Below are 15,518 nucleotides of genomic sequence, written 5' to 3' on the forward strand. Positions count from 1 at the left end.
ATCCATCATGGCCATGATGGATTCAACATCGGAAAAGATGTACCTCTGCCAGGTACCAAGTTTTTGGGTTGAAATGATTAAGCTGAGACCGGGCGGGTGACTTGCACGAGAAGAGAGTCTCGGTGTAGTGTCTCCGTCTGAGTCGATTAAGGACCTTGTCGATGTAGGCTTGATGACCGAGGACCCTTTAACTGGTCACATGCCTCGTCATGGGTAAGCCTTGCCTCGGGCAGACTAAGACCATAATAAGATAACACGAAATAGGCGTGGAGCGGTGGCGAGAGTAGTGTGTACCCTCCGTGGCAAGAGGCTGGACGGTGGTGTATCTGTGCTCTCGGTTTGCGTGAACCTGATCTGGTCTTAAGAACCCCGGTGGCGGGTTGACATATGCAAGGGTTAAGTGCTACATATGTCGTGTGATTGGAGATCCTCAGCTGAGTATAATCGATTCGGATCGTCGTACCTTCGCGGTTATGAAGACTTGGTCACTGACTTACACGTAGCATTCCACTAAAGATGATGGGTTTTTGTTAAGAAATTGGCTAGTGCAGGACCAGTGATTGAACTAGGGTAGAAAGAACTCTAGTTGCAGGTAATTGTACTTAACTTGACAAATAAAATTGGATTTTTAAGGATCCACTTTAGTAAGCATTTCTGCAAAACAGAGTCTTTGATTATTGGAAAGCCTTACCTTGACTCCCTTAAGCCAGCATACCCTTGAGAGTCTTTTCTTTAGTCGGGTAAGACTTGCTGAGTAATTCCATACTCAGGGTTTATCCCTTCGTTGTTTTTAGGTGAGGAAGTAGCAGATTTTTGTTGCTTCTGTACCAAGGTGGTTCCTAAGGAGGAGAAACAAGAGTGAAGATGCGGGAGGACTTGGTCCTCCATATAGAAAACTTTTGTGAAAAACCTATCGGGAGGAGTTTTTACCTCCCTTGCTATGTGTAATAATACTACTCGGCACTCGCTTATATTTCTGGTCTGTAATAAACAACTTGAGCTTACTTTTTAATAAATGTAAGTTTATGTAATCGCTTCCGCATTTCTTTATCTCCGATGTTCTGTAATGTCTGCAAGACGGGTGACACGTTCCTAGAAAGGTAAGGAAAGATACCGAACTTGTCAAGTAGTTCAGGGGCACCTACAGGGTTGTCTGAGGTCCGTAGGACAAGGACAACTGTAGGTGAGCCTAATTACTTGGGAGGTTCCGTCACACACTGGAGGTCATTAATATGGTTGAATCTATTGTTGACGAAGTCGTCAACAAATTGCTAAACGAAGTTACGGAGAAGATCCTAAAAGAAGACTAGCGCTTATTATAAAAACATTTTTAGACGGTCGATGTAGCTTTGTTGTAACAAGACTGTAATATTTGATGTGTATATCTTTGAATCTAATATGTAAATTATTTGTAATTCACTTCTTTGCGATGCATGAAACTTTATGTACATACCGTTTTTTGAGCCTTCGGCGAAAAAACACCTTCCCTTCTTTTCATGCTTCGTAAAGAAAAAATATGTGCTTCATGAAAATATCCATGCTTCGTAAAAACATCCATGCTTCGTAGAAACATCCATGCTTCATGAACAAGGGATCCCTTCTTTTGCAACAGAGCTGATGAAACTGTATTTTTCAGCTTACTTTGTGCCTTATCACATTTTCATTTTTATAAAACATTCTCCGAAGATCGACTTCGTATTCAATTCGTGTCATTGGTGCAATATGATGTATGATGTGATGCTATGCGGGATGATATGATGATATGGTGCAAAACATGATACTAATGGCAAAGACACACACCCACACGCCCACATTGAAACACATAATCTCTACATCCCCTTAGGAACGATCGGAATCTCTTTGCCGTTTATTTTTCGGCTTCACCGCTTATTTTTCGGTGTAAGTTCTGCATCCCTTTAGGAACGTCTTTTGAACTTCTTCGCCTTCTATTTCGGCAGTATAAGTTCTGGATCCCCTTAGGAACGTCTTTTGAACTTCTTCGCCTTATATTTCGGTGGTATTTGGCTCTGCATTCCCTTTGGAACGAATTTTGAGCAGAAAACTTACATTGCGCTCCCTTAGGAATGACTTTTTGTAGCTTCGGCAAAACTTACGTTCCGCTCCCTTAGGAACGACTTTTTGCAGTTTCGGCAATTTTTAGCTCTGTATTCCCTTAGGAACGACTTTTGAGCTTCATAAGTTTGTGAAGAAGATATATTTGATTCTGATAAAAGTGAAACTATTACAAGGAATTAAATTTAGATTTACATTGCTTGTTCCTTATTAAAAAATAAAATGACATAGAACATAAGAGTATTTCAGGGGTAGGATATCACTCAATAAATGTGCTTTGATTCTGGCACGGTACTGTTGACTGTGCGAGCTTCGGATTCCTCCCTGAACTCTCGTTGCTGTTGGGTGTGCTGGGGCCCTTCTGGCTGCTGGCTTCGGGAATAGGTCGGTTGCAGTGGTGGTGGGGGTGGGAGCTGTGGCCAGGAAGCCTGTGAATGGCTAGCCGAAACAACAGAAGCTGCAGGATGATTGCCCACGTATTCTGGTATGTAGGGAGAGTGGCATGAAGCAGTGTGCAAGACCTGCTTCGGCTGATTCTGTCAAGCTTTGGCTTATGCGATCTCCTTTTGCTTCAGAATGGTGATTTGGCACATTCTTGTGGTATGGCCCTTGTCCTAACCACAGAATAAGCAATAAATCTTCCTGGGCTGATCCCCATATCTCCCTCCGAAGCCCCTAGCGCCTCTGCCCCTTGGAGCTGGCGGCCTGAAAGAGCTTTGTTGTTGCCCCGAAGATTGTGAGGTGTACTGTGGCCTCTGAAGCTGGCTTCCTTTGTCGTCATTCTGACTGGAATTGTGGATTGACCTGACATGCCTCAGGTGGATTCTTCCTCCGAAGCCCCTGGTCATCTCCGAGAATCTATAAGCTTCCTCCCTTCTTTGACGGAAGTCGTTGTCAGCCCGAATGTATTCATCCATCTTCTGAAGCAGCTTCTCCAGAGTTTGTGGGGGCTTCCTAGCGAAGTACTGAGCCGTGGGTCCTGGCTGAAGACCCTTAATCATGGCCTTAATGACAATTTCATTGGGCACTGTGGGCGCTTGTGCCCTCAGTCGCAAGAACCTTCGGACATACGCCTGGAGGTATTCCTCATGGTCTTGCATGCACTGGAACAAGGCCTGAGCTGTGACTGACTTCGTCGAAAAGCCTTGGAAACTGGTCACCAGCATGTCCTTGAACTTCTGCCACGACGTAATTGTTCCTGGCCGAAGGGAAGAATACCATGTCTGAGCCACGTTCCATACTGCCATGACGAAGGACTTAGCCATGACAGCTACATTGCCTCCGTATGAGGATATTGTCGCCTCATAGCTCATCAGAAATTGTTTTGGGTCTGAGTGCCCATCGTACATGGGTAGCTAAGGTGGCTTGAAGGATTGTGGCCATGGGATAACCTGCAGTTCTGCTGCCAAGGGAGAAACATCATCAAAAGTAAAGGTATCATGATTAAAATCATCATACCATCCATCTTCGTTGAATAAGCCTTCCTGACGAAGCTCCCTGTGTTGGGGCCTTCGGTCCTGTTCATCTTGAGCAAGATGACACACTTCTTCAGTAGCTTCGTCGATCTTCCTTTGAAGATCGGCCAGCCGAGCCATCTTCTCCTTCTTCCTTTGCACTTGTTGATGGATGATTTCCATGTCCCTGATCTCTTGGTCCAACTCCTCCTCCTGGAGTGTTGGACTGGTGGCCTTTCTCTTCTGGCTTCGAGCCTCTCGGAGAGAGAGTCTCCTGGTTTGTGTCCAGTGGCTGCAGTGCAGCAGCCCCTGGCGTCGTTGTATTCTTCGGCGGCATGACGAAGATCAGTGCTTGCCGAAGGTGGTCGAATGAGTTCACCGGAGGTGGGCGCCAATGTTGGGGACTTGTTCTCAAATGCTATGAGTTAAGAACAAGGCAACATAAAATGTTAAAGGTTAATGTCCTTCGTCCTTCGAAGCATTATTTCCCTTAGGATATAATGATCTTCAGACGAAGGTTATGAAGGACATACCTTCATCATCGTGGTATATGTTAATAAGAGAAGAAGCATATGAAATATAAGAGATTACATGAACAATCATATAACATTATTAATTCATCTTCCTTATATTATTATGGGAAAATAGAAAGAAGATTAAATTACATTTATACCTTCGGCTTGACAGAAGGTGAAAGTATAAACGTGACGCACCAGCGGGTACTAATCAGCGTGAACAGTACGGGGGTATTGTTCATCTATTTATAGGCACAGGGCGCAACCTGTGTAAATTTACATTCATGCCCTTCATATTTACTATTGACTTATGGACAACTCGACGGGGACTAGATAGCCTTTTCCCCTTTAAGTCGGTTCCTTTTTCCGCCATTAAGCCGAAGCTCCCTTGCACGTAGCTTCGGAGCAACATCAGCCTTCATCACGACCATGCATTCCATATCGTGTATCCTTTAACCAGAGTCCGAAGGTACCTGCTCATATGTTACACTTGGAAAACATTGTTAAATCATGTTTTTGAGGACCTTCGGAAGACGAAGGCCCCCAATAGTTCCCATCTCCAAAGATGATCGAATCCTGGGATTCCATGTTCTTGACGTAGGAGGTGAACATTTTCTTCTCCCCCGTCATGTGGTTTGTGCATCCGCTATCGATAATCCAGCTTGAGCCCCCGGATGCATAAACCTGCAAGGCAATTTAATCTTGGGTTTTAGGTACCCAACTCTTGTTGGGTCCTACAAGGTTAGTCACAATAACTTTTGGAACCCAAATACAAGTCTTATCTCCCTTGCATTTGGATCCCAACTTCCTAGCAACTACTTTTGCATTTTTATATGAAAGCACAAAATAAGTATTGCAGGCATGATAAACAGTAGAAGGTCCATTGCACATTTTTCTAGGAGCATGAGGCACAACATGATTTCTCCTAGGCCTACTTCTACCTTGAACCAAAGTAGAGCTAGAGGCAAACATAGCATGTGAATCATTATAGGCAACATGACTCTTATTATAATGAGGATGACTAGCAATTTTCCTATCATAAATAAAGGCATGGTTCCTTTGAGGACTACTTGCCATAGGGGCCTTCCCTTTCTCCTTGTTGAGAATGGAAGTCATTTGGCTTGTTAAGTTCTTGGTTTCCCTTCGAAAACCAAGTCCATCCTTAATTGAAGGGTGTCTACCAACAGTATAGGCATCCCTAGCAAATTTCAATTTATCAAAATCATCCTTGCAAGTCTTAAGTTGAGCATTAAGACTTGTCACCTCATTATTTAATTTGGTAATCGAAACAAGATGTTCATCACAGGCATCAACATCCAAATTCTTACATCTATTACAAATAACAACATGCTCTACACATGAACTAGATTTATTAACTTCCTCTAGCTTAGCATTTAATTCATCATTTAAACTCCTTAAACTAGAGACAGGTTCATGGCAAGCAGACAACTCAGAGGATAGCAGTTCATTTCTTTTAATTTCTAGAGCAAGATATTTTTGAACACTAATAAATTTGTCATGCTCTTCATACAAAATATCTTCTTGCTTCTCTAGCAATCTATTCTTTTCATTAAGAGCATCAATTAATTCATTAATTTTGTCTACTTTGTTCCTATCTAAGCCTTTAAACAAATCAGTATAGTCTACTTCATCATCAGATGACTCTTCATCACTAGAAGAAGTATACTTTGGAGTGTCCCGAATACATACCTTCTTCTCCTTAGCCATAAGGCAAGTATGGCGTTCGTTGGGGAAGAGCGAAGATTTGTCGAAGGCTGAGGCAGCCAACCCTTCATCGTTGGAGTCGGATGAAGAGCAGTCAGAATTCCATTCCTTTCCAAGATGTGCCTCACCCTTTGCCTTCCTGTAATTCTTCTTCTTCTCTTTCTTCCCATACTTTTCTTGTTCCTGGTCATTATCATTATCAGGGCATTGAGCTATGAAATGACCAGTCTTACCGTATTTGAAGCAGGAGCGTTTTCCCTTTGTTTTGTTCTTGTTGGGGTACTCCTTGTGTCCTTTTAGCGCGGTCTTGAAATGTTTGATGATGAGTGTCATCTCATCTTCATTGAGCCCGACAGCTTCCACTTGTGCCACCTTGCTAGGTAGCGCCTCCCTGCTGCAGGTTGCTTTGAGAGCAACGGTTTGTGGCTCGTAGATGAGTAGTGGACCATTAAGTGCATCGTCTACATATCGCGCCTCCTTCACCATCATGCGCCCGCTCACGAATTTCCCAAGAATCTCCTCGGGTGTCATCTTGGTGTACCTGGGATTTTCACGAATAAGGTTGACAAGATGGGGGTCAATTACTGTAAATGACCTTAGCATGAGTCGGACGACATCATGATCCGTCCATCTTGTGCTTCCCTAGCTTCGGATCTTGTTGACCAGGGTCTTGAGCCTGTTGTAGGTCTGAGTTGGCTCCTCTCCCCTGATCATCGCGAACCTCCCCAGTTCGCCTTCCACTAGTTCCATCTTTGTGATCATAGTGGCATCATTTCCCTAATGTGATATCTTGAGAGTGTCCCAGATCTGTCTGGCGTTGTCCAAGCCACTTACTTTGTTATACTCATCCCTACAAAGTGAAGCTAGCAAGACAGTAGTAGCTTGGGCATTTTTATGAATTTGTTCATTAATCATCACAGGGTTATCCGTACTATCGAAATGCATTCCATTTTCAACAATTTCCCAAATGCTAGGATGGAGAGAAAACAAGTGACTACGCATTTTATGGCTCCAAAATGAGTAATCCTCTCCATCAAAGTGTGGGGGTTTTCCAAGAGGAATAGAAAGTAAATGGGCATTCAAGTTATATGGAATACGGGAATAATCAAAGTAATAATTTTGATTAACCGTCTTTTTCTTTGACGAGGAGTCGTTGTCGTCGTCTCTTGGTGAAGAAGATGATGCATCACTGTCATAGTAGATGATCTTCTTGATGCGTCTCTTCTTCTTCCCGTCCTTCTTCTTGTGACTCAAGCCTGAGTCAGTGGGCTTGTCGTCTCTTGGCTCATTGAAGATTGACTCCTTCTCCTTGTCGTTGACCACCATCCCCTTTCCCTTAGGATCCATCTCTTCGGGCGATTAGTCCCTTAGATGAAGAGTACAACTCTAATACCAATTGAGAGCACCTAGAGGGGGGTGAATAGGTGATCCTGTAAAATTCAACACTAAATTTCCACAAGCTTGATTAAAAAGATATTAGCGTGAGTTAATCAAGTCTATGAGGCGAGCTTTTGCAAACAAAAACAATCACAGAGAGGAGCAACACAAGAGACACGCGATTTTTATCCCGTGGTTCGGCCAAGTAACACTTGCCTACTTCCATGTTGTGGCGTCCCAATGGACGAGGGTTGCACTCAACCCCTTTCAAGCGATCCAATGATCAACTTGAATACCACGGCTTTCTTCCTTATAGTCTTTCTCCCGTTTGCGAGGAATCTCCACAATTTGGAGCCTCTCGCCCTTACAATTTGAGATCACAAAAGGCACACAGAAGTAAGGGAGGGGAGCAACACACACAAGAGTCAAATCCGCAGCACGCACACAAGCCAAGACTTGAGCTCGAAACGTAGCACAGTGAGTTCACAACTCAAATGGAGCTCAAATCACTAACACAATCGATCAAATGCGTGGAGGCGAAGTCTGGGAGTCTTAGAATGATTAGTGAATGCTTGGTGTACTCCTCCATGCGCCTAGGGGTCCCTTTTATAGCCCCAAGGCAGCTAGGAGCTGTTGGAGACCAACTTAGAAGGCCAAACTTGCCTTCTGTCGGGTGGTGCACCGAACAGTCCGGTGCACCACCGGACAGTCACTGTAGTTGTCCGGTGCGCGATCCCCTTCCATATCTGGCGCATCTGACCATTGGTCCTCGGGGTCGGTTGGTGCACCGGACCGGACAGTCCGGTGTGCCCAACCGACTGTTGCTTCGGGCCACGCGTCGCCCGCGGATTGCGCGGTCGACCGTTGGCGCTGGCGACCGTTGGCTCACTGGACAGTCCGGTGCACCACCGGACAGTCCGGTGAATTATAGTCGTACGCCTCTTCATTTTCCCGAGAGCAGCCAGTTCACCGCCGGCCAGCCTGGCGCACCGGACACTGTCCGGTGCACCACCGGACAGTCCGGTGTGCCTGGCCAGAGTTGGTGTTGGATGCACATAGCCAACTCTTTTCCTTTTCTTTTCCTGTTCTTTTGTCACTGTTTCTAGCACTTAGACAAACACATTAGTATACAAAATAATATACTAAGTCTAGAAACATAACTTACACTTTGATTTGCACCCTTCGCACATTTTGCACATAAGTACTCATTAAGTGTGTTGGGCATTTAATCACCAAAATACTTATAGAAATTGCTCAAGGGTACATTTCCCTTTCAGAAGGTACTCCTGTTGCAAAAGCTGAATAGACCGTTGCTGAAGAAGAAAATATTGAAGAGGATGAGGAAGATTATAGTATTTTGATCCCAATAAAACCCAGCCATCTAGATTTTGAGAAATCTACTGTGTTTGAAGCTGACATGCCCATGATGATGAAGTTGGGCTGCTTTGGGGAAGCTGAAAGGAAACTTGTTCGATTTGCCGGAGAAGAGACCACCCCAACACCGAAAAATGATGAAGTATTAGTTTTCAAGAGCTTTTTTAGAGCAGGACTGCGATTTCCTCTGAACGAGATGATAGGGGAAGTCTTGAAAAATTTTGAAATATATTTTTATCACCTGACCCCTAACGCCATTGTTAGGCTTAGCATCTTCATCTGGGCCCTCCAAAGCCAAGGGATGAGCCTAGATGCCGAAGCATTCTGCTGAGTGCACGAGTTGCACTACCAGACGAAGGCTAGGGCAGACGGTCTTCATGAAAATTTTGGCTGCTACAATTTTGCGTATCGCAAGGATACGAAGGCTCTAGTTCTCAGTTATCGTACCAAATGGCCAACCGGCTGGAAAGGTGAATGGTTTTATATTAAGGCTGATGAGAAGAAGAGGGGGAACTGATGACGATGGCCATGTGCTCGCTGTCCTTAAACTTCGGAATGACCAGGCCCCTGTGCAACATGCAACTAGGGTCAGCATGCCAGCTGGCTGAGGTAGAATTCAGGGTGGTGGCTGAGTAAATCAGCACCAGGGACTTGGTGCAAGAATACCTTGCCAACCAGACGTATCCAACGTCAAGTGGCTGGGGGATGCCGAATATGAAGGGAACAAAGAAGAAACATAAACTTGTTCGATTACCTTATCGTTTCAAATTTGAAAACAGTTCAAGGAGCCTTGCCAAGAATGGCTAGAAATGATTGAAGCTATGTGTAATGAAATACTGGGAAACTATACCAAGAAAGAAGACCAATTGATGATAGCAGCCTTCGGCACCCAGCCAAAATGAAGGTTAAACCAGGTGATGGATGCTCTGAAATTTGAATACCCTAATTATGAGCGGCTCAATAAGGGTGCCGAAGGGGCAAAAAGGAAAAGAATTGTCAGCATTCTAAACAGACAAGCTGCTAGGATGGTGAAGGAGGATGAGAAGGTTTTAAAGAAGAGAAAATCCAGTCCTGAGCCAAAGGTGGCAGCTTCGAAGAAAAGAAAGGCTGAAATTCTAGAGTCGAAAGTAACTGAGGTAGAAGAGGAGACTCCTTCGACACCTCCTACTGTCGAAGTGGTAGAAATTTTATAGGTAATGACTGAATCTCTACCTATCAAGCTGCTAAGTCCTCTGAGACTAGAACTGACAAAGCTTTTATAGAAGAAGGACGAGCCTTCGGATACAAAGAAGGCGGATGGGCAAAAAAGCGAAGAATCGTTACCGTAATGCAAGCCATTGAACGGACGCCACCATCGGCCTCGGCATCTAAAATAACACCTCTTGCAAGCGCCAAGGCCACTGCCGAAGTAAATGCCTCTGTCGAAGCTGCAGCTGCTGCCGAAGCCACCAACCTTGAGAGTACACTTTCTGGAATTGATAAACTGCTCTTGAATATGGCTGTGGAAGAGACAGCTGTGGCTGCAGAGGAGATCATGGCCACAGTGCCTGACAAGGGAAAGAAGATTGTCGATGTTGCTTCAAAGGAACAAGACTTCGACTTTCAGAACCTGGTCGGGCAAGAATTATCCGAGGTCGAAAAGAAGGAGCTACAGGAGTATGGTATATCATGTGGCTACCAGCCAGGAGCCATGCTCTTTGGTGGGATCGATGAAGGGGCCTTAGGATGCATTCGCGACCGCACCAGGGCAAAGATAATTGGCACTCTATCGAAGAGTGTCGGTTTCCTGAAGCTCGAAGCTGATATTAGCGGCTACCGGCGACAACATATCGTCGGTAGTTTGTTTTATTCAAACTTCAAGGTAAAATTCCTTTTTAGATGAAGCAAATTTTTTTTTTATTTTTGTGATGAAGCAAAGTTTTCTGATGAAGGTTTGCTTCTACAGAGTATGTTGCTAAGCAAGGCACTGAGAATGCAGCAAGACCTCAAAGACAAAAAGAACGAAATTATAATCAAGGGTTTGGAAAACAAAATTAAAGACTACGAAGCTCCTCTTGAGAAGAAAGATTTTCTGCTTCAGGCAATGGAGAGTTCACTTGCAGAAACCCAAGCCGAAAATGCTAGATTAAATAAGGAACTTCTCCAAAAATCAGAGAGCTTCGAACAAGAGAGAAAAGGTTTGCAGACAAAATACGAAGCTTAAGCTGACAAAAATACAAAGCTGCAACAAACTTTGAAAGAGCTTCGGAACATATGTTTGAACTTTGGCAACCGCTGCGTACAACGACTAAAAAGGGTCTTCAACTCGGTTGGAGCCAGCTCCGAAGAGTTTACCCTTCAGCTGAAAATATACCAAGCACCTTCGAACACATTGAAGGCAAAGTTGAGGCGCTTGATGAAGTGATAGCTGGGCATAGCGACTTCTGTGCCCTGTTGGCTTCTCGCGGCACGACTGTAGCATTCATGAAGGCTAGTTGCACACACGGAAAAACGGTAAACAAACCAACCTTCAGTCTGTCTCCATCAGACTTGGTCGATATCCCCAACGAAGCCCGGAGTATTGGAAATAGATTTATAACTCAGATTTGGGCGAAGGGTGGGCAGGATTTGGCTGGTGACGAGGCCCGAAGCTTGCTTAAGTCGGTATGAAACTTATACCTGTTAATTGCCATCTCTTGCGATTACTTTTTCCCTTATACTACTTGTTTGTGTGCAGGATGGTGGTGCCGAAGATTGATAGTCCGAAGCACATTCCGAAGGCTTCTGAAGCTATTTTTTAGGCCTGCCTGCATATAACTTAGAAGCATTTGTATTATCTTTGTAAAAGACATTGTAATCAAGAACTGAACATTACTTTGTATACTTGTCCATACCTTGTAATATATTTTTACCTTTCCATCCATGCATAAATTGCTTTGCTGTGGACGAAATCTATATCTTTTTAGCTGAAGGCAAAAAAACACCTTCCCTTCTTTTCGTACACAACGAAGCATGTCCTTGCTTCTTCGTGCTCATTGAAGCATTGTTGTCAAAGCTGAAGCATTTTTGTTTGTGCTTCATGTTATGATGATGATGATCCTATAAATGTATACATGAATGTGTATGAATGCAATGAATGATGTAATGAAATGTGCAAATGAATGTCCCGAACACACACACGAAACCACACCCAGACTTTGCATCCCCTTAGGAACAACTTTTGAGTCTTTTAAGCTCTGGATCCCCTTAGGAACGACTTTTGAGCTTCTTCACCTTCTATTCGGTGGCATTTAAGTTTTGCATCCCCTTAGGAATGACTTTTGAACTTCTTCACCTTATATTTCGGTGGTATTTGGCTCTGCATTCCCTTTGGAACAACTTTTGAGTAGAAAACTTACTCTGCGCTCCCTTAGGAACGACTTTTGCATCTTCGTCAAATTTTTGGCTCTCCATTCCCTTAGGAACGACTTTTGAGAGGAAAACTTACACTGCCCTCCCTTAGGAACGACTTTTTTGCAGCTTCGTCATACTTTGCATCCCCTTGGGGACGTCTTTTGAGCTTCTCCCTGTTTTTCTTTTTGCACTCGATGGTGCAGGCTCAGTTTCTACATATTACATCTTTGGGGGATTTGTCCCTCGTAGGGCTAAATAAGAATGAAAAATTACAAGCTATGACCCCATTAAAAACCTTTCTCCCCTCTTGAAAGGAAAAGGGTACCATAGAAAAAATGAAAAAAGATTACATCAAATTACACATAGTATCGCTGAAGCTCATCCGCATTCCAAAATCTGGGTATGTCGTTGCCGTCCATATCCTTCAATCTATAAGAACCGGGTCTTGACAAAGATATTACCAAAAAAGGACCTTCCCACTTCAGTTGCAGCTTGCCCACTGTATCTGGGTTGGCCACTCTCCGAAGCACCAAATGTCCTGGCTTGATGTTTTTCAATCGAACTTTTCTATCACACCACCTTATTGTTTCGGCCCGATATTTATTGATGTGCTCTATAGCCTAAAGTCTGGTCCCTTCTATGGTATCTTTTGTTATTTGATAATCAGCTTCATCTTCTGTTGAAGTTCTTGTTCTTATTGACCCTGTCTTTGCTTCTTCTGGAGTTATTGCTTCGTCACCAAATAGGAGCTTGAAGGGTGTAAATCCTATTGACCTTAACGCAGTTGTGTTGTGGCTCCACACCACTTTAATCAACTCATATGGCCACTTTCCTCTGGGCTGGTTGAAGATTAGCTTTATTATTCCTGTCATTATAATGACATTTGCTCTTTCTACCAGCCCATTTGATTCTGGATGCCTGACTGATGCAAAATGAATCTTCGTACCAATTCGATCACAAAAATCTTTGAATGTTTCGACATCAAATTGTGTTCCGTTGTCCACAGTTATTGCCTTTGGCACACTGAAGCGACAAACAATATTCTGCCAGAAGAATTTTTGGACTGTGACTGAAGTTATTGTAGCCAAGGGCTTCGCCTCAATCCACTTAGAAAAATATTCTACTGCCACTACAACATACTTTAAGTTGCCTTGTGCTGGTGGGAGTGGACCTAACAAATCTAGGCCCCATCTTTGCAAAGGCCAGGTTGGCTGTATTAACTGGGTTAGCGACGAAGGTTGTTTCTGGTCTCTTGCACATTTTTGACAATTTTCGCACTTTTCAACCAGATCTGCTGCATCCGAAGCTGTCTTCAGCCAACAAAATCCTTGTCTGAAAACCTTCCCTAGCAAAGGCCTAGACCCAATGTGAGATCCACACAAACTGCATGTATTTCCTTCATTAGCTCTATACCTTCGGTTCTGGATAAACACTTGAGAAGCGGAGAGCAGACTCCATATTTGTATAACTCCCCTTCTATTATGACATATGGTCTTGTCCTTGCTTCCATTCTTTTATTATAAACTTCATCATCTGAAAGACAGTTACCTTGGAGGAAAGATATAATTTCAGTCCTCCAATCTTCACTATGAACAGGTGATATTGCAAGCACTGCTCTCTCCAGGAGTTCAACCGAAGATGCTTTTATTGTATCAAAAAATACTTCTGAAGGTAGAGGGAGCCCATGTGCCGCTGACTTAGCTAGTAGATCTGCATGCTCATTTCCCCTCTTGGAATATTTTTTACAGAGAATCCTTCAAAGGAAGCCTCCAATCTTCGGACGGTATCCAAATATTTTCCAAGCTTCAGATCTCTTGCCTTGCTACTTTTGTCTATATGGCCAGAAATGACTTGGGAGTCAGTTTTAAGGGTCGCCCTTCTTATTCCCATTGCCTTTAGCTCCCAAATCCCCAATAGAAGAGCTTCGTATTCAGCAATATTATTTGTACAACTGAAGTCCAACCTTGCTGCGTAGCATGTTCTGACTTTAGAGGGCGCTACTAGAACAACAGCCGCTCCTGCGCCAAAGGTTCCCCAAGAACCATCACAGAAGACTGTCTAGGCTTCATCGTCTTTTGTTACTTCTTCTCCCTAAGCCCCTGGCGTCCAATCAGCAATGAAATCCGCTAATGCCTGGGATTGAATTGAGGATCTATGTACATAAACAATAGTGAATTCATTGAGCTCGTGTCACACCCGGATTTCAGGGGTCCAAAGCCCGGGCGCGAACATAATCACCAGGTGTGCTAGGACCAAGTCTCACACATATGATGAATCATGGCACAGGATCGAATGTCACAACTTTACTATATAATAGGAGTTCTATACAAAATAAATAAATAATTACATTATAAGGAGACAACGGTCCAGCAACCCAAAGTTGACTGGGAGACGACGGCCTAGACCTCTCACGAACACATCGCAGCATCCTCCAAGCGCCTCATCCTTCGGTACCTGCTCTTGACCTGTGGGGGGGGGTGTGAGACAGCAAGAGTGAGCTCACATACGTTCATCGCTCAACAAGTTGTGAGGAATAATGTGCATGAACTCGCCAAAGATGGGAGCTCACGTGAAGTGTAAGGCTTACCAAAGGAGATGGTTAGAGCTGAGCATTGCTTTTAAAGTTGGTCAAAATTTTATTAGCAGTTACTAAGTACAAGTAAATACCAACCCAATTAAGAAGTAGAACAAAAGTAACAACATCACCTGCGATGCAATGCATATGACAATTTGAATTTAGTTCCATAAATTAATCATGTGAGGGTCCGAGCTGCTCATGACCGTGAGCACGGCTAGTATACCAGTTTTACACTCTGCAGAGGTTGCGCATCTTTACCCACAAGTCATGTTACCCATCTGCCAAGGGATCGCGACTTCCCATACACCTCTACCGAGGAGGCGAGGCAAGGTAACACTACGAGGCCTTTACAAAGTTCCACTAGCTTCAGAAAACCCGCTACAGTTTATAGGAAGCTCCAATGCAGGGTTCTTGCCTGACCGCCATCGTAGCAAAATCAACCAAGGACCTCCCTACACTGACCACTCCCCTACTGCCCTTGCCCCTTTCGGGTAAGGTAGTCCTCCACTAGCTTTCCTAATTAATCAGCCAAGGGCGTCCATAAACCCTTGTGGTAGCACTGTTTTCCCGGGTGGTCGCTCCATGTTCCAATTAACATAATGATCTTATCATGAACAGTGATAATAAACAGATAATAAAAGTGTGATCATGAATAATGTATCTTCATACCCAAAACCACATAAAGCACTAGCAAGTACTACCCAAAAAGTTCAGTGGTAAACAAGGTATAAAGATAGACAAACTAGGGTAACCTATTGGGTCCCATCAAAATTAACCTATGCAGATCATAATGATTAATCAAAACATGAGTGGGTAAAAGAAGTGATCAAGGGCACAACTTGCCTGGGACTTGAGATTCCAGGTACCAACTTGCTCTTCAGATTCTCGTGACCTCACTGCTAGTCGTAGCAATAAAAATAAACATGGTATATGCAAAATTAACATCACACCAAACATAAAAACAAACTGCATAATAATAATCTACGTGTCGCTACGAGATCGTGGGAACAAGAATGACTAAATTCGGAACTACGGTTACCGAGTTATGAT

Source organism: Zea mays, chromosome 5, assembly GCF_902167145.1.
Source record: "Zea mays cultivar B73 chromosome 5, Zm-B73-REFERENCE-NAM-5.0, whole genome shotgun sequence".
Taxonomy (NCBI): Eukaryota; Viridiplantae; Streptophyta; class Magnoliopsida; order Poales; family Poaceae; genus Zea; species Zea mays.